This window comes from Ailuropoda melanoleuca, chromosome 1 (genome assembly GCF_002007445.2).
Source record: "Ailuropoda melanoleuca isolate Jingjing chromosome 1, ASM200744v2, whole genome shotgun sequence".
In the NCBI taxonomy this organism is placed as follows: Eukaryota; Metazoa; Chordata; class Mammalia; order Carnivora; family Ursidae; genus Ailuropoda; species Ailuropoda melanoleuca.
In genome coordinates, this window is record NC_048218.1 from 172,912,627 (window position 1) to 172,930,817 (window position 18,191).

An 18,191-nucleotide genomic window follows, 5' to 3' on the forward strand; every position below is an offset into this window, starting at 1 on the left:
CAATCAAACTACGATACTGGAAAACACAGTGAACTTGAAATCTAAATCATAATGCAGAGAGCAGGAAATGCGAAATTTTTTTGTAGGCATAACCTATTCTAATAAAATGGCATTTTTTTTCTACAGCACTTAAAATCGAGCACATACTTCAGAGTCTTCAGCAAACCTGAAGGCTGTCGGAAGCTAGCCACAAACCATGCATCCTGGGAGTCCGTTTGTGACTCCTAATTCCATCCCTTCCAACCAACTGATGGGCCTGAACACGCAGCTTTGGAGAAGAGGTTCAGAAAGCATTATACCCTTTCACGTCTCTTGCACACTTGCTGGGGCCAAAGAACTCCATCCCCTGGTGACATTTTTCATGTTATTGCGACAACACATGGGCACCATTTCCATTCATATAGGAGGAAACAGGAGTCATGAGAATTTAATGAATTTGCCCCCAGCAAGTACACGATGAGCAATTTCAACCTCCATCCGTGCGGCTGTGAAGCTCCTTCTGCCTCGGTGCTCCCCCAAGGCAGTTCCGCAAAGTGTCCAGGAGAGCAGGCAGGTCAGCCCTCCAGCAGGTCAGGGGCTCCAAGCACTTTCTAGTGCGGTGTGGTTACCATATGGACAGCAGAGTCAAAGACCAGTCAGAATACTGGTCTTGGCTAGTCAGTCACAGTGTTTCTAGAAGGGAAGACAGGAAGCCTACTAAATTCTTACTTAATCTGTAGAAGCAGAAAATCTGGAAGTCAAGTGGACAAAAGTCTGACCTGAGTCATAAACACAGTCATGACCTCTCCATCAATCCCCAGGCTTGAAGCAGTTTAGAGACCCCGGACCCCTTAAATGAAGGGGAGCCCAGGTCCCCTTGAGGAAGACCCTGGTAGAATGCCAAAAATGTATATTGTTAATCCTTCTCCTAGTCTTCCTCTGAAGAGGCCTCCAGCCTTTCTTTAGGAGGGATGTAAATTGGGGAAAAGGAAATAATCAGACCTTTTGGGGATGACTAGACATGGGCTCTGACTGACACTAATACCAGGAGACCCAAAATGTGACTGGTGACTCACCAGCCAGAGTAGGTGCTTATGGAATTCAGGTGATCAGTGGAGGTTTTTACCTCAGATCTATCTCACAGTCAACCCAGTAGGTCCCGGAGCCCATCCGGTGGTTATTCTCCAGCTCCAGAATGTATCATCGAAACAGACGTACTCAGCAACTGGCAGAATGCCCACACTGGGAAGCAAGTCATTGTTTGTTTATTTTATTAAGGGGGAAAGAGGCTGTGGAAGATCTGAGAATGTGGTTCCAAAGGCCTGAACATGCTCTACTTTCGGAGTGAACTCAGAACATAGAAGTTTGGGGTTTACTGTGTGTGCTATTTGGCTTAAAAGAAATGGACTTGGCTCGGCGCTGGAACATCAGGATTAATCATTCCAGCAATGAAGAGCCGTGACACCTATCAAGTTTCAATTGCTAGCTGAAACCCTTGATAGCTGCTAGAAAAATAATGTGCAATTATAGCCTAGAAACATAAATTATCAAGGCCACGGCGCTCTCAGATTGTAATAAATGAAATGTGGGTAACCACATATGTGGTAGGGATCCCAACCCCCACTGTGTGTCACGAATGCCTGGTCGTCCACAGGCACTGGAGAGGAAGGAAGAGAGAAACATACTGTCCAGATTCAACACTGGCTGAACCGTGGACGAAGGCACAAAGGGAGAGAAGTTTCGGGGTTTAAGCCAAGAAATGTTTTCTACATTCTTACAAGTTATGGTCTCTAATATCTATGCCCGACAGGATTTACAGTGACTAGGAGAGAATGATAAGTAGCTACATGAGGTAAAAAAATACTTCTGCAGACAGTAATACAAATGACAAAACATTGGTTTCCTCCTCTGGAAAGTTCATTACATCCAGGGTAGATTCGGGTGCAGTGGAAGCACAGGAAGGCGTTGACCGTTGCCACCACAGGATTAGGCATTGCAAAGCCATGGCTGTTCGCCTCCCCAGCCTCGGACATCTGTCTGGCCCACGCCTCAATCACAGGGACCTCAGGCAGGACTGGTCTTCAGCAAAACTGGGTACAATGAGAGTTACATCCCTGAACCACGTGTCCTTGGGCTCCTCACTCAGGGACAAAGAAGCTATTTTAAAGAGCTCTTCCCAAACGGACTGTAGGACACAGTGCTCACATGCATGGATAATAGTGCTTCTTTCTGGAAACATTCACTGAGCGCCTGTTATGGGCTCAGCACTGGGAATATGCACCTTCGGAACCTCCCATCTACTCAGCACAGAGAAGGACTCGATGTGTCCTAGAAGAGGATACCAGAAAAGCAAGGAAGGTTCCCAGAGGAGGTGACTACAAAGTTGTGTCATGGAGACCAGAGGGAGATATGGGTCTGGGCCACTTTACTCTCGGCTCACCCACCGAATAGTCTGATGCCTTTTCTATGACTTCTTCTCTGCTCTAAGTCTGCCCTTGATAGTCATTTCAACCCAGCTGCACCTGAGCAGGAATTCTGGGCTCTTACACTCTCTGGGGAACAGCCAAAAACAGTCCCCTATTACCGTAACTATGGACAGACTGGTCTCACGCTGGCGGAACTCCAGAACACACTCAGCCTCCCGCTCTGCAGGGCAAAGTAAGCAAATCCACGGAGGGGCTTCTCAGCCCCCTCCTCGTCCGGCTGGCCTTCCCCACCACCTCTGTGCCTCATAACCTCATTTGGGACTTACGTAAAAAGATCCTAATTGAAATGGCGACAAAATGTAAAGTGAAATATCAGAGACACAGAGGGAATAAGCCACAGATCTGAGAAAACAGCTGTATATGAAAGGATTAGGAAATAAATTAGAAAAACTCAAAGGATTTAGAATCCATTTCAGGTGCACTAGAAGAAAATCCCTGCAGGACCGAGAGAACAGGTCCAATTTAAAACCCAGGCAAGAACAGAGACTCCCTCCTCTAGGCGGCCACGCAATGTTTTGCCTCAGGGTTTATATTCTTTTTTCACTCCTTAGCACTTTTCGGTATGATGTTTCTCAAAGTGGAGACGGGACCGTGGGCATCAGGTCACCTGAGGGACGTACCAGAATGCAGTTTCTGGGTCCCCAGCAATGCTTGGGCATCTGCAAGTCTGGGAACCACAGAACTAGGTACTGTATCATTCTTAAGTAGTGGCGACATCCATGCTAAATCACTCAGTTAAGCTGCTGTTTAAAATCTGAAGGAGACACTAGTGACTAAATTGATTCTTTTAGAAACTGTTAGATTCTAAACGTAGTAAGAGTGTGGTCACGTTGTGAATGATTTTAAATAATGAAAAATTTACACACTGAAGACGGAAAGACCTTTGCAGTGCATACATCTGATCACATCACTCCTTTGGGTAAAACACTCTAGTGACTTCCTACTACTCTTCTGGTAAAGACCCAGACCACCGATCCCCAGGAGCCCTCCTCCTCAGCCCGGTGTGCTCCCAGCCCTGGGTGCTCTGCTCTTCGGTTCCTTCAACGCCCGTGCCTGCTCTTTACATACACTAGGCATCTGCAGGGACTCCTCTTTCCCCACTGAAGCCCATCCTCTCCCCAGCCCTCTCTGACTACATTGATCCCTTGCAGTGGGCTCGTCCAACATCAGCACCTTTCTTCCCCAGCTCTGGGCCCAGCTTAAATGTCACATTCCTCAGTGATTGTTTGATCAATGTACCTCTCCTCTGCTAGTGAGTATCTAAGCAGCCCAAGGAAGCAGCAGCATGTCTGCTATTTTTTGTAGGAAGGAGGCTCACCATTGTTCATGTGTTCTCTAGTACCCTTCATGGTACCTAGTAGGTGCTCACGAAATATTTGTGGAGAAACAAATGAATTAAACAGTATTTTAAAAGGAAATGCTCGAATCAAAATTAGACCCATGGTAGCCATCAAATATACTCTGACCCCTCTCTTAAAAGTTAAGGGCTCCAATGTCTCTCTAGTAACCTGAAGACTAAAGTACTACGATAGTTTCCCTTCCCCTGTATAGGATACTCGATACCTTCTTTGGCACTTATCACTTCAAATGGATGAGCCCAACTCTTCATAATGCAATTCCTGGAGTCTGAAAGAAGAGTGAAACTCAATATTAAAACTGCTACTGTGCCATTTCTCTGGGCCTTGCATTGATCTGGTTACGAACAATTACCCTAAAGCCTGTTCGTTGTCTGAAAGATATATTTTAAAATAACAACAAACCTGGAGATTTGGCTTCTTATATTTTTGAACCTCTTCATGTGCCTCAACATTCTCAGCTCCAGGGGTCGATTCTCAGACTGTTTCATGGTGCTTTCATATGCCAGAATCGTTAGCAACATATTCGAAGACTGAAAATGGCCCTACACAAGTCTGCAATGATTGCATCACAATTTCTATGACAGCAGAACAGTGTTTCCTGGGAAGATAAGTGAATCCACCATGACTGCCCTCTTCTTTCTGCCATCTTGCTGGCAGTCAGCCCTGGCTCAGGTAATGACCCTGACGGTGTTCTCTCATTTGCTCCCGAAGCAAAGCTCTCATGGCATATTGTTCCCCATCCTTCACCAAGTAGCACGGCCACTCAACACAACGTCCCAACATAACAGGTTCAACTGAAGCAAAAATGAATTTGACAGACTGAGGGGGACTCGGCCACAGGAGAGTTCGCATTAGGTGTGCTGCAAAAAAGAGCATTGGTTTGGATGCTGGGCAACCTGCCTCTCTGACAGATAGATTTCCTCATCTGTAAAATGGGTACAGGGTAAGTCAACATGTCTGAATCACTGTGAAACTGATATGTAGTCTGGTCTGGATATAATTCTCCAGTGATTACTGTAAATCTGTATTTCACTATATAAATCTTTTTATGGGTCTTCAAACATTTATTTAACATCAGATCTTACGTACAGTTACACACCAGTCCTAATACATAGCGTAGAGGTATGGCTACACAGTTGACACAGTTGACAATCTAGCACTTGAACAATCCATACTTATCACCCTACTTGGGAGAAGAGATAGTGACTGGAAATTTCCTTTACACTGAAAATAGTGTGCAACTTGTCAAGTACCAAACAAGATTTGCATATAGTGATTAGATGAGTGACTTTTCATGACTATAGTAGTTGGGGCGGTGGACGGGGGAAGCTACACTCTTTCAAAGCACAAGTTTAGAGAAGTAGTTTCCGTTTGGCACAGTTCTCTTGCACATCCATACCTCACGGCAGTTTAATGTCTGTATTGAGGTTGATTTTTTTTCCTTCCACTTCAGGAAAACCATTACCAAGTGACAGGAACATGAGCTACTGCTTAATGAGCTGGTGAGTCTGTAAGCTAGTTGTTGCCTTCCTGAAGGCACAGAAAGCAGAAAAGTCACCCAAACAAACTGGCAATAGCTGGAAAGAATAAGCAGAAATNCCTTCCACTTCAGGAAAGCCATTACCAAGTGACAGGAACATGAGCTACTGCTTAATGAGCTGGTGAGTCTGTAAGCTAGTTGTTGTCTTCCTGAAGGCACAGAAAGCAGAAAAGTCACCCAAACAAACTGGCAATAGCTGGAAAGAATAAGCAGAAATGGAAACAGGTAGCTTCTACTTAGGTGGTTATAAAATGAATTGTCCAACCTGAGACACGTTGGAAAGGGAAAGTTGGTACACTTCATGATGCCAACAGATCTATACTGGGTCTAACACTCAGGACTATAGTCATCCTACTTTTATTTTTCTGTTTCCCCCCAGAGTATTTTCTAATCAGGTTGATAGGCTCAGATCAAAGAAGAAAGATTAACACTTTACTACCGCCCACCTGTCAATGAACATTAACAGTCCCCCACTTACTGGAATGTTCCAAATGATTCAAAAAGAGACGTTTACCAAGTGTTATTGGAACGACTAAATTTCCTTAGTAGGCAGCACAATCACACGAAACCCAGTGATTAGATGAGTGATTAAATTCCTGCCAATGGCTCCTCCACCAGTACTCTGCTAACTGGGGGTTTCTCAGACTGGCCTTCCATCCACACTGAGCAAGTGCAAACAGCCCCGCCAGAAAGCTGGGCTCAAGGAAAAGGAAAGAGCCCCATTAGCAACCTCCATTCTTTCTACACAAGGCAAAATGATAATAAAATAAAACAGTGAAACCCCAGGTTAGTTCCAAGTGAATGGGAGATAGAGACCTATTTACAAGAGCTTTTCTTTAGGACCTCAGGTTGCTAATAGGATTCATTACGTCAGTTCTTTTAATTCACAATCGATTGTAATTTTCCCTGACCTGTATTTCAGCAGTCTACCTCTCTGTGTGCTTGAGGAAAAGTTACATAAATCAAACTAACAGTCTAGCAAAAATCTTAGGAGGAATTTCCTGGGCTACTTACAACTCATAGAGAAGATGAAATAATAAATGCACGTCTTTAAAGGATTTTAGCAAGATATTTGAATAAAACACTTGAATAGGAACTATTGAATTAGCAGTAATAACCTCAGCAAATCCAATGCACTGCTTTGGGGGTACCCTACTTTACGATCATTATTCTGTTTAATGCCCTCAGCAGCTCCAAGAGGTAGGGACTTAGATTATCTGTATCTGAATGGTAAGAAAACTGAGGCTGAGAATAATAATTAACTTACAATAAGTAGGTCAGCACGTAGAGTCAAAAAGATACTTGAACCCTCACCCAAGCATGATACATTTAGCTTTAAAACTCAAAGAACTCCTGCTTTTCCCTTCTTCCCAAATTCAATCAGCCGCCAAATCTTTTTTTTTCCCCCATCAATGTCAACATCCTTTCTCTTTGATTTGCATCCAGCCAGTGGGTCCAGAAGTTGTCTCCTTAAAGGAAGAGGATGGTCCACCACTCAGACTAGAAGATGGGGGCAAAGAGACCTGTTTTTAAGTTGCATTTACACAGCAAGCACCCTGCTTTATTTATTTATTCAATGGACCAAGATTGTTTCTTAAGGTAGGCCCAGAAGGAAGGAGCTGACAGCTTCCATCTCTCCTTGGCACCTCCTTCCTGCCACACTCTCTAATCTACCTTTCCTGTTGCCCTGGGAGTTAGATTGCTCACTGACTTCCAATTGTGTCTTTTCCTTCCCTAAAATCATTTGTTTTACTTTTCTACTCAATCCAAATGCCCAGCTCCCAGAAGAGTTGACACAAGGCCTCTTCCAGACTTTCTCCTGACTATCCTGATTGCTGTATTCCTTGGACACATCATGTTGTTCTCTTTTAATACTCAGCTTTCCAGATCTTTCTTAAAGTCACTTCATTGTGAACTCTTTCCTGTCTGATCTGCAAACACTCTCACATACATTTATCACACTCCATTATGACTATCTATTAATGGGTCTGTCTCCCATACAGCCCCCCTCTCCATACTGCTCGTATGAAGTGGATCTTATAATGTACAGGCAGTGCCTTAACTATAGAGCATAAAATGCAATCAAAATAGTTGAATGAATGAGTGAATGAATGAATGAATAATGTAAATAATGTATTATGATGGGTGCTGTAAGCCTAGCAATATTTCAACTTGAAAACATTTATATGCATTTTAAGTGTAAGCCACACATTTATTTTTTTAAAAATACTACAATTAATAAATAAATCTTTATTGTGCATCTCTCATATAAACCCAGACAAATGTTTCCCCAANATAAGCCTAGCAATATTTCAACTTGAAAACATTTATACGCATTTTAAGTGTAATTTTTTAAAAAATACTACAATTAATAAATAAATCTTTATTGTGCATCTCTCATATAAACCCAGACAAATGTTTCCCCAAACTCTTGATTGAAGAATGGACAGTAATTGAGAAAATAGTCCTAATGAGTTGAAGTCACTTTCTGGCAATAGAGTAAGTCTAAAGATGGTAAAAACATATTCATTTCTTGATAAAGGTTTTGATTTAATGAGATTTGTAGAAACCTGCTATAAATATGACAAGCACTGGAGAAAATGGGATTTAGGAGCTGATATAATAAGTTTCTTTGCTTTTAAAGACCTTTCATTATTAGGAGAGCTGCATGGATGTGTGTGTGTGTGTGTGTGTGTGTGTGTATATCTTTCTCTCTCATACATACATACACACATGCTTACTAGTACGTGTATGAAAGAATCAGTCCCCTTCCCCCAAATCTGAATTTTTGAGTACTCAGTCACTTCCCACAGAGCGGCCCAGTGTTGGACTAACTAAGGCACAGGGTCCACTACAAAAATGCTATGAAAATGGTGAGGCAGGGCAAGGGGGGAAGGTGGTCAGGAGTCAAGAAAAAACCAGACTTACTGAGTGTTATTGGAATTCACTCCTCACTCAGCCAAAAACATGCAATCTAACCAAAGTCCTTCCACTAGCTCTACCTCCCAAGCCACATGCCTTTTCAGGGCCCTGGGCAGAGCCAGCTGTGGCTCTGCGTTTGGATTAAAGAGCCTGAAAACAGAAAAAAAAATTATTTTGAAATGCATTACGCTTCAAAATTAAGGGTAATTGTGTGTAGCAGCCTGGAAAATATAGCTCATCCAGTACTGCTCAGCCACAGAACCCCACAGCACAAAATGCCAGCTCTCTAAATGCGACTGCAAACTCAAAAAAAAAAAAAAAAAGGCACAAAGGGCGGAAGGAAGGGTGGAGGGCTGCTTATAGGGCTGTGACTTATAAGAAGGCTGCCGCCTTGGGGACACATGGCGGGTACACAAGCCGGCAGGGTTTCTGTGTTGCTTAAGCCACTAGATGCTGCTCTGCGCTACCACTGCAGCCTGACATCGGACGTAAATAACAGGTAGACAGATAATTACCTAAGAAAATAAATGTGGCGAGATTGGGACAGAAATCTAATGGATGGAGCAGGCAAAGACTTCACATAGAGACACACCCGAAAGCTTTTCCCCTGCCCGGTACAGTGTCCTGGTCACACTAATGGAATATCAATATCTATTACCAACCAACTAGCCAAGGTACATTGTACAATCAGAGCAGGAGCCATTCCACCCCGTTGACTCATTCCCACGCAGACGTTCCCTTAATCTGGTGGCAGAGGCCTCCGAATGAGCCAAACTGAGCTTCGTGAACTCCCTCCCTCATTTCATTTCCCGTATTCCCGTTATGCTGAGGTTATGGTCAACACAGCAACCGGTGGCCAGGATTCTAGACGTGTGTGGAACTCCAACATAAAATCACTAGCTATAGGTCTCTTCAGCCACAGCAGACCAGGAAGGAACACACGTGAAATTCAAACAAAACGGAGCTGAGTTAGGAAGACAATGGTAACACAGGAGGGAAGGAAGCTCCAGAGGAAATCCGAAGGTCTAGAGGAAATTAAAGAACATACAGGGTGAGACCACCTATATGAGAATATAGCACATTAGGGTCTAAGGATTAAGCAAGGAAAGAGAAAACTGGGGCACTTATAATTGCTGTCAAGTCTAGCCTGTCTGACAGCACACCATTAGTCTTAACTTATGCAAGAAAACAAAACAATGGTTCTCAAGGGGGGTGCGGGTGAGGGGTTGCCCTGGAGGGGACCACTGGCAACATCTCGAGGCACTTTTGGTTATCAACACTGGGTGTTGCTACTGTCATCTAGAGGGTAAAAGCCAGAAAAAACTAGTATTTCCTACAATGCACCAGCTATCCCCCTCAACAAAGAATTATCCAGACCCAAACGTCAAGAGCGCTGAGGTTGAGACTACCTGAAATAAAGGGTCAACGTAGAAGGGACAATAGCCTGCAAGTAGAAAACAAACAGAATCAGTAGCCTTGGCATCACCCAAGCGAGAAATCCCCCTGGTTAAAGACTCCAGTCTCTGGTTCCCTTCCTTGGTATTAATCTACAGGGCTGGAGAAATAGCAAAAGATTCCCTACCCCCCACTTGGTCCCTTCCCACCACCAATTGGTTCCATGCCTTTGCTTTCACCATGACTCATCTGCCGAGGGGGAAAAAAAGTGTTTGCTAAAGAATATATGTCTATTCTCCTTGGCAAACACTGTTCTCATTTTTGATTAATGAATTCCATTCTGGCTTATATGCTTCAATATCATGAGCTTAGGTGATGGGCATGCTGTCCCCAAGAAAAGGATCCTCTAACTCTCTCAAGGCTAAGAAGTTTAGCTTTGGAGTGAGATATCCAAAGAGAGGCACCAACTCGGCCCAACTCAGCCTCAGTGGTGGAAGATACCTCCCTGGGAGCCATGGCAACCCAGAGCACATCTATTGGAACCCAGAGCATTTCTACCAGCGTACAGGAGTGAAGGGCTCTCTGGATGCACTGTAGCATAGCTTAACACGGGGGTCCTGTCCTCACACCAGGCCAGGGGAGGAGAATCAACAAGGGCAGAAAATCACCAGTACAGGCATCGGGGTGCCTGGGAAAGGAACAGCGGGGGGAAAAGAGTTGGAAAAGCTGGGTGTGGGCTCAGATATACTCTCCAACGATCCCCGTGACATTTCAGTCCTCCAAGCCACATCTATAAAATAGGATAATAACACTCTACTACCTGTTCTCCACTATTTCCAAAGCAACATTCCAGGAAGAAGGGTGTCAGCTGTCGAGGCAAGAAGGGAAATCTCACATGGATCCTGTGACTCCAAGATCTCTGGGACGATGCTGGGTCAGGGCTTACCGAAACATGGTGCCCTCAAACCATGGTTCACAGCCCACCAGACACACAGCAGTCCTGGAGTCCAGCAAGTAGTAAACGTTTTCTAACTGAGGAAAGTTCTGTTCCCTGAATTAACCGTGAGAACTAAAATAGCCAAAACTGAAGCCTCAATTCCTAAAATTGAGGTTTCAATAATAATCCCGCTCAGATTCTGGAAATCAGTGTTTGTGGGGGCCTAGAACACTGAGAATCGTCATCTCCTTCTATTTATACATGTGACTAATCTCTCCAGTCAGCGCTACGCCAGGTTGTCGCTGTGGTTAATTCTGTTTGATGAGGCAGCATTCCTTCTCCCACACAGATTCCTACTGGATACTTGACTGTTACTCCACCTGAGGCGGGTGACAGAACTCGGCTCAAACTGTACCTGCACTTATCCAGGGAAAGGGTGGAAAACACAGTTCACTTCATCCTGCATCCTAACAGCATTCTTTGGGCTTCAGAGCTGGCTCTGATAAATAAGTTCTAATTGTTAACACTCAGACAACCGAAATCACCTGGGGGATTGCAAACTGCAACACGTGTGTGGGATGCACACAGGGGTGGCTTTGCTGTACCCGATAATGTGGTGCCAGGCCCAGTCAAAGATTTTCATGGCGGGGCACCTGGGTGGCACAGCGGTTAAGCGTCTGCCTTTGGCTCAGGGCGTGATCCTGACGTTATGGGATCGAGTGGCTTTGCTGTACCCGATAATGTGGTGCCAGGCCCAGTCAAAGGTTTTCATGGTGGGGCACCTGGGTGGCACAGCGGTTAAGCGTCTGCCTTTGGCTCAGGGCGTGATCCTGATGTTCTGGGATCGAGCCCCACGTCAGGCTCCTCTGCTAGGAGCCTGCTTCTTCCTCTCCCACTCCCCCTGCTTGTGTTCCCTCTCTCACTGGCTGTCTCTATCTCTNGCTGGCTGTCTCTGTCAAATAAATAAATAAAATCTTTAAAAAAAAAAAAAAAAAAGGTTTTCATGGCAGCCACACTCTGTCACCTGGGTGTTTGGTCTTCAACATCCTTGTTTCGGACAGAGCTCAAGTTCTCATCCTTTCTCTTCTTTAGTTGGCCCGTCCCAAGCCCAAGTCGCCTAAAATGTTTTATCTAATTATGTATCATAGCATCTGTGTGGCTGCCACCAGAAAACGTGAATACTGTCTTTGCAAACGTCCAAAAGTAATTAAAATAGGTATATGGGGGAATACTAGGTGTAAACAAGGAAAAGTTGAGCAGAGTCAAGTTCCAAACACCTGAAAAGCTTAAAGACCTCCCAAGCTCTGAACTAAAACTTGGCCAGAAAAGAGTACATTCAGTCATTTCATTCTTAGTAAGATAAAAGAGTTTATTCGGATGAATCCGCTGCCTCTCCAAATCGCCAGGTAACAAACACACCACCTGGATTTCCAGTTTGCCAACATGGCGGAATCACAACCTGCTGCACCATCAAGTTCTATCAGCAGGAGCATTTTAAAAGTTAAGACCGTGGCTGACGCTTTCACTGCATCTGACTGAACATTTGTAAACAGCAGCTCTTGCAGAAGATTAAACCAAAAGCATTTGGTAAGGGGTGGGCGCAGCTAATTATTTCTTAAAATATGGCCTTGTGAACCACTTTCATCAGAATCCCTGGCAAACTGGTTGAAAAGATAGATTCCTAGAGCCTCCAGAATTACTAAACCAGATTTNGCCACCCAGGCGCCCCTATCAGCAGGAGCATTTTAAAAGTTAAGACCGTGGCTGACGCTTTCACTGCATCTGACTGAACATTTGTAAACAGCAGCTCTTGCAGAAGATTAAACCAAAAGCATTTGGTAAGGGGTGGGAGCAGCTAATTATTTCTTAAAATATGGCCTTGTGAACCACTTTCATCAGAATCCCTGGCAAACTGGTTGAAAAGATAGATTCCTAGAGCCTCCAGAATTACTAAACCAGATTTTTTTTTTTTTTTACCACATTAAGCAGTACATTTGACATTAAGAGTCAGTGTCTGTTTTGTAAAACACTCTACTTTGCCATTGTACTTTCTTCCACTTCATGTTTTAAACTGCTGTTTCGGACTTGATAAATTGATAGTCTGATCTACTGGATTACAAGCCTAAACTTCAACAACACTAGTTGACAAGAAGGAAGCAGAGCTGGAGTTGTGTAATTAGCAGCAAACACTTGAGGCTTTGTGATGCAGAGAGCGTTTAGCAATTCCCCACCTTTTCCCAATTCAACAGAATGAATGACTAAAAAAAACCAAACTACCCACTTGGATGGTTTCAGGCATTAAAAAGTGGTTGCAGGCTTCGGTTACAAACCTTAAGGGTATGCACTGTCTTAGATCAGGACAGGAAATGTCCTCCATAGGAATGATTAGCTCTAAACTAAACCTTCAGTGTTCAGAAAGGTGATAAGGTAAGCAAAGTGTGCGCTCAGTAGAGCCCCTTGGCACAGCCCCAGCCACATCCTCTCTGCAAGGACTTCAAAGCACCCCCTTCCTCCACCTCTCCCCACACATTCACACCAAATACCCAAAGGGGGTAAATTACTTTAAAACACGTATTGTCCTATTTCAATACTGTAATTTCATAAATGCTTATGATTTAAAGCACCATAGAAGCCCCTCATCTGTTATCTCTCTTAATTTTCCTTCTAGACATTTCTCATTTGTCTTCTCCCCTGCATCTGACACCCAGTTTCTTTCTGACTCCCTGTCCTTCCTCCCTTACCCCCTTCTCCTCTGCCTTCACCTCCATCTTCTGGGAGGGCAGAGTGGGATACAGAGGCTATCTCTGACTTCGCTGCACACACAGTGATGCCTTTCTTCCTAGGGGACTATTTCTTTGGCTAAAGCAACTCATGCTTTGAAAAGACTTTCTCCAAGGAGTATGATAAAACAAACACCAGATCTGAAGTGGTCATGCATTATCAATAAGTTGTACTGGTTTTCCACTCTCCCAAGGAATCACCTCTCTATTCCTTTCTTCAGGCTAAAATTCTGAGTAGGCTCAAGCACAAAGGGGTCTGTAAGAGGAGTGGCTGGGCATGGTGGGAAGGACAAAGGAAAAAAAAAAACCACAAAAGCCTGTTACCTGGGTTCACTTGCCACTGATGCTGCAATATTTTCCTGGTATATTTCCCATAATAGGCACCTCTTATTCAGTCCATCAGCAAGTATTTATTGAGCACCTATTCTGCTGGGAATCAGTCTAGGTTCTGGACCTATACACAAGGTCCCTGCCCTCATGGAACTTCCGTCCTAATGGAGGAAACAGACATAATCAAAAAAACAAATGAATATATAATGCCAGGGTGTAATAAGTGCTAAGGGGGAAAACAAGAGGACCACAGAGAGGCTGGTTGCTATTTAACACGAGGTAATCAGGAAAGGCTGCCTGTAAGCTGACAACTGAGCAGAGAGACCTGAAGTGAGCAAGGCAGTGAGCCATCTGGATGTGTGGGGAAATGTTCTCGGTGCAAAAGGAGTAAAACGTGCAAAGGCCCTGGGGAAAGAAGTTGTTGAAAAAAAAAGAATGTAAGCTTGTCAGAATGGCTGCAATTAAAAGCAAGAGAGGCACCTGGGCAACTCAGTTTGTTAAACATCTCACTCTTGGTTTCAGCTCAGGTTATGATCTCAGGGTTGTGGGCTGGAGCCTGGGCCTCAGGCTCCCCACTCAGTGGCTCAGTGGGGAGTCTGTTTGAGATTCTCTCTCTCTCCCTCTCTGCCCCTCTCTCCTGCACTCTCGCTCTAAAATAAATAAATAAATAAATCTTGAAAAAATAAGCAGAAAGATAAGACATGGGAATGGGGAATGGGGGTGAAGATATGACCATTAATAACACCACCCACCCTGTAGCCCAATGCCTACTCCTGAATTCCACAAGACTCAGGCCTGGGCCTGCTTCAAAACCTCCACTTCCCTGATATCTACTAAGCTGCTTCCCCAGTTCCCTTCCCTCCTGAGCCCATCCCCCCCTGCAGAGTTCCAACACTCCAGGTCACTCCCTCACAATTTCCCAATTAGACAACCAGTCCATCTAATTAAAAAAAAAAATCTGAGTAATAAATGTAGTAGGAAAAAAGGCAACATTTAACCACAGCCCTCAAGCGAGAGGAAATGTACCATAGTAAAGAGCAGAGGTTCAGAAGGGCAACTGTGAAAAAAGGCTGCCACATGACAGCAGGGGATCTGGGCTTCTGAGATTCTGCAAAGGGGGGGAGGATAATCCTTGAAATAACCTTGGGAAGTAGGTATGGAGGGGAGATACGAAAAACCATGACCAGGAGAGGTCCTTAATAATAGCTGCTGCCCACCTTTTTTATCTAAAAGTGAACCTGAGTGGGGTTAAGTTCCTCTAGTTCCCAAAGTTAACCCTCAAAGAGTTAATGCATAAATACAGATCATTAATTACTTTTATTTTATAAACAAACAAAAAAAACCCTCCAAAATTCTTCCACTGCCCCACCTCCTCCACCCACCCCCAAGTCAGGGGCAGCGCTAAACCGGGGGCCTGCAGCTTCTGCCTCCCGAGGCAGAAATCCTTGTCTTAGCTTCTCCGAAATCTTGAATACAAGGGATTAAGCCCGCATCATTCATGGCCAGGGATGTTAGCAGGCCCATGGTGAGAGGCACAGGGCATCACAAAATATGCTCAGTGAGTCCCAGGAGCTGTCCAGAGGCCCCCGGGGCCAGGTCACTGGGGGAGGCCAAGCTCTGCAGCTTTAGGTCAACGCAGGTCCCACCGCCAACAACCTCTGCCTGGAGCTGCCAACTTCAAACGGCCCCCAAGCGGGAGATGTTCACTTGGCGGGAAGTCCCCAGCTCTGGAGCCCCTCGCAGTCTCTATCTCTCACACACACACACACACACACACACACACACACACACACGTTCAACTCGCTCACACGCTCGCCGCCCTCGCGCGCGCCCGCGACACAACACGGACTTCCCAACCCCAAACACACGCGCGCACCCCCGGGCCGGCTGACTTCTGTATTTCCTCTTCCTCAAAGCTACTCCTGCGATCTCCGCCGCCGCTCGCAGCCCGGATTCCACGACCCCCAGAGCTCGGCTGCCCCCTACCCGGAAGGCGCGCCGGGTGCCCCCCCCTTCCAAGCCGGGATCTCCCATCGAAGCCCCCCTCCCCCGCCGTCGTTCCCGGTCCCAGCGGGGGACCCCGGCATGTCCCCAGTAGGCGGGTATTAACTGTCTCCCCCGAGGGTCTCAGCCGCCCCTCCTGCCCCTTCGGGCCCTCCCATCCCTCTAACCCATCGCTGTCCCCTCCCAGGAGCGCGTTGGCCGAGGGATTCCCTCCCATCTGCCAGTGCCGGAGAAAAGCCAGAGTCCGAGCCGCCAGTCCCTCCTCCGGCGCAGCCTCTCGGGTCTCCAACCCCCAAATCCCACACTCTCCGGTCCCCAATCCCCCCGGGCCAGCAGCACTGTCCCCCGGCAGCCTCCACCAGCCGGCCCCGGACAAATCCTCTCGGCGGGTTCCCGGGCCCGGGGCCCTGCGCTGGGTCTCCCGCGCCCCCTTCCTCCGCGCCCACTCCCACTCCCACACCAGCCGCCAGGCTCTGCCCAGACTTCCCTAACTGCCGAGTGCCCGGGAGCGCCCGCAGCCCTCGCCCCGCAGAGCGCCGCGGCCACCCCCTCTTCAGCCGCGGAGCCCCCGGGGAGGAAACAAAAGTGTCTCCGCGGCTCCCAGAGAACCCCCAGAGCAGGGCGCCTCCTCCCGTGCCCCAGCCCCAGCTCCCTCCCCGGCCGCGCTGAGGTCAGCGAGTCGGGGGCGCAGCGCCAGCCCAGGAAACTTTACGAACCTGCCCGGGGTCGCAGGACAGCGGTGGTGGCGGCGCGCGTTCCCCGCGACCAGAGCTCTGACTACCCGTGACCACTGAAGGGGGGCCAGAGGCTCTGTCCCCCAGCTCAGGGCCGCGGCAGTGTGGGTGGCTCTGCCTCTATCCCGTGCCCATCCTCGCCCGCGCACACGCACTTACACTAGGGATCCTCCGGCTGCTGCGCCGCCGGCTGCCGCTGCTCTCACTTCCTCTTCCTTCCTCCTGCTGGCCAGAGACACATTTTGCATCTGCAAGGCATCCCAAGATCAACCGCGAACTCTCCTCCCAAGCGGACGCTGCGGAGTGGCCGCCGCCGCCCCCGGCACCTGCGCCGGGACACGCGTGGTTGGCGCTTCCACCTCCCGCCCGCACCCTGGAGCCTGCCTACTGCACTTTGCCTGCTGGGGGTGGGGGGGAGAAGGGGGCCCACGACTTTTTGAAGTCCCCCTACCTAAAAAGAAGGAAAATGTCAAACACCGTGCACGCCTCAGATCGGCTATAAATAATATGTGTGCAGAGCATGACTTCTCGGATGAGCTCACACGCGGCGCTTTGCAGGCACTAATTAACTCCGTCACCGTCATAGCGCCACCTCCGGGAGGCCGAGAGCTCGTGGCATCTTTTTATATGCTTTCATTTTTGGCAACCGGCTCGGAATTTCGAGGGGAAACTTCGGTGGGTTGTTTTAAAGCTACTTTTAAAAGGCTGATGTATTTGTTCTGACGCTCTGCCTCTACTCTTGAGCAGCGTGGCGAAAATAACAAAACCTTTCCTCCCTCTTACAGTCAACTATGCATTTACACGGTTTATTTCTAATCAGTTAAACCAGGGACTCCCTAACTTGGCATAACTGCATAAAGCAAGACTTTCCACCCCCAGTTTGTTATTTGGGGTACATTATTTAATGCAACCTACTTCAGTGATTTTCAAAACAAAAATTAAAAAACTAACCTCCAGCGTAGCTGCCAGGAGGGAAATAACAGTCGTTGGAAGGTTTCAGGAGAAACACCTGTCCTCTCCAAAATCAGAAATACCTACATTGGCTTTGCCGGAAAAGACAAAGGCGGTTACTAATGCATTCCCTTCAAACTGGCAAAGAGAGAAATCTGGAGCAGGGAGGCACTGGAATCTAAGGTAGAAAGCAAAACACCTCTTTAAATTGCAGTCCCACCCCCTCCCCCAAGGAGATTTAAATTTTAACCCTGTGCTGGCTGTTCATTAGCAGCCAAGAGCCCCAAGCAACTATTGAATACTTTAAATGTGGCTAGTCCTGGGATGTTCTGTAAGTGTAAAATGCGCACAGGACTTAGTGTGCAAAATAGAGTGTAAAATAGCTTGTTAATAATTTTTATGTTGATTACATCATTTCAACAAATGATAATAGTATAAAATATGATGAGTCAATTGGGTTATTGTCTTGGATTAAAATGTTAATATATATAATTTAAAATATTTTCACTAGTTTCTTTTTACATTTTTTTTAAAGATTTTATTTATTTATTCAACAGAGATAGAGACAGCCAGCGAGAGAGGGAACAGAAGCAGGTTAAAATGTAAATATATATAATTTAAAATATTTTCACTAGTTTCTTTTTACATTTTTAATTTTTTTTCAAGATTTTATTTCTTCAAGTAATCTCTATACCCAACATGGTGCTCAAACTCACAACCAGCAGATTAAGAGTCCAATGCTTCACCAACTGAGCCAACCAGGCTTTTTACATTT

At 46.1% G+C, this 18,191-nt stretch overlaps 1 protein-coding gene across 3 annotated transcripts in view; it reads right to left on the reverse strand.

Moving 5' to 3' along the window:
• Window positions 1-16,886, reverse strand: part of ELMO1 (engulfment and cell motility 1) — a 521,109-nt gene extending 504,223 nt beyond the window's left edge. For 2 of the 3 annotated variants that reach the window (XM_034659793.1, XM_034659646.1), the window contains exon 1: window positions 16,448-16,618. The gene's annotated coding sequence lies outside the window, so the exon portion shown is untranslated. The other variant, XM_034659738.1, reaches the window with a different exon arrangement.
• Window positions 16,887-18,191: the final 1,305 nt, after the last annotated feature.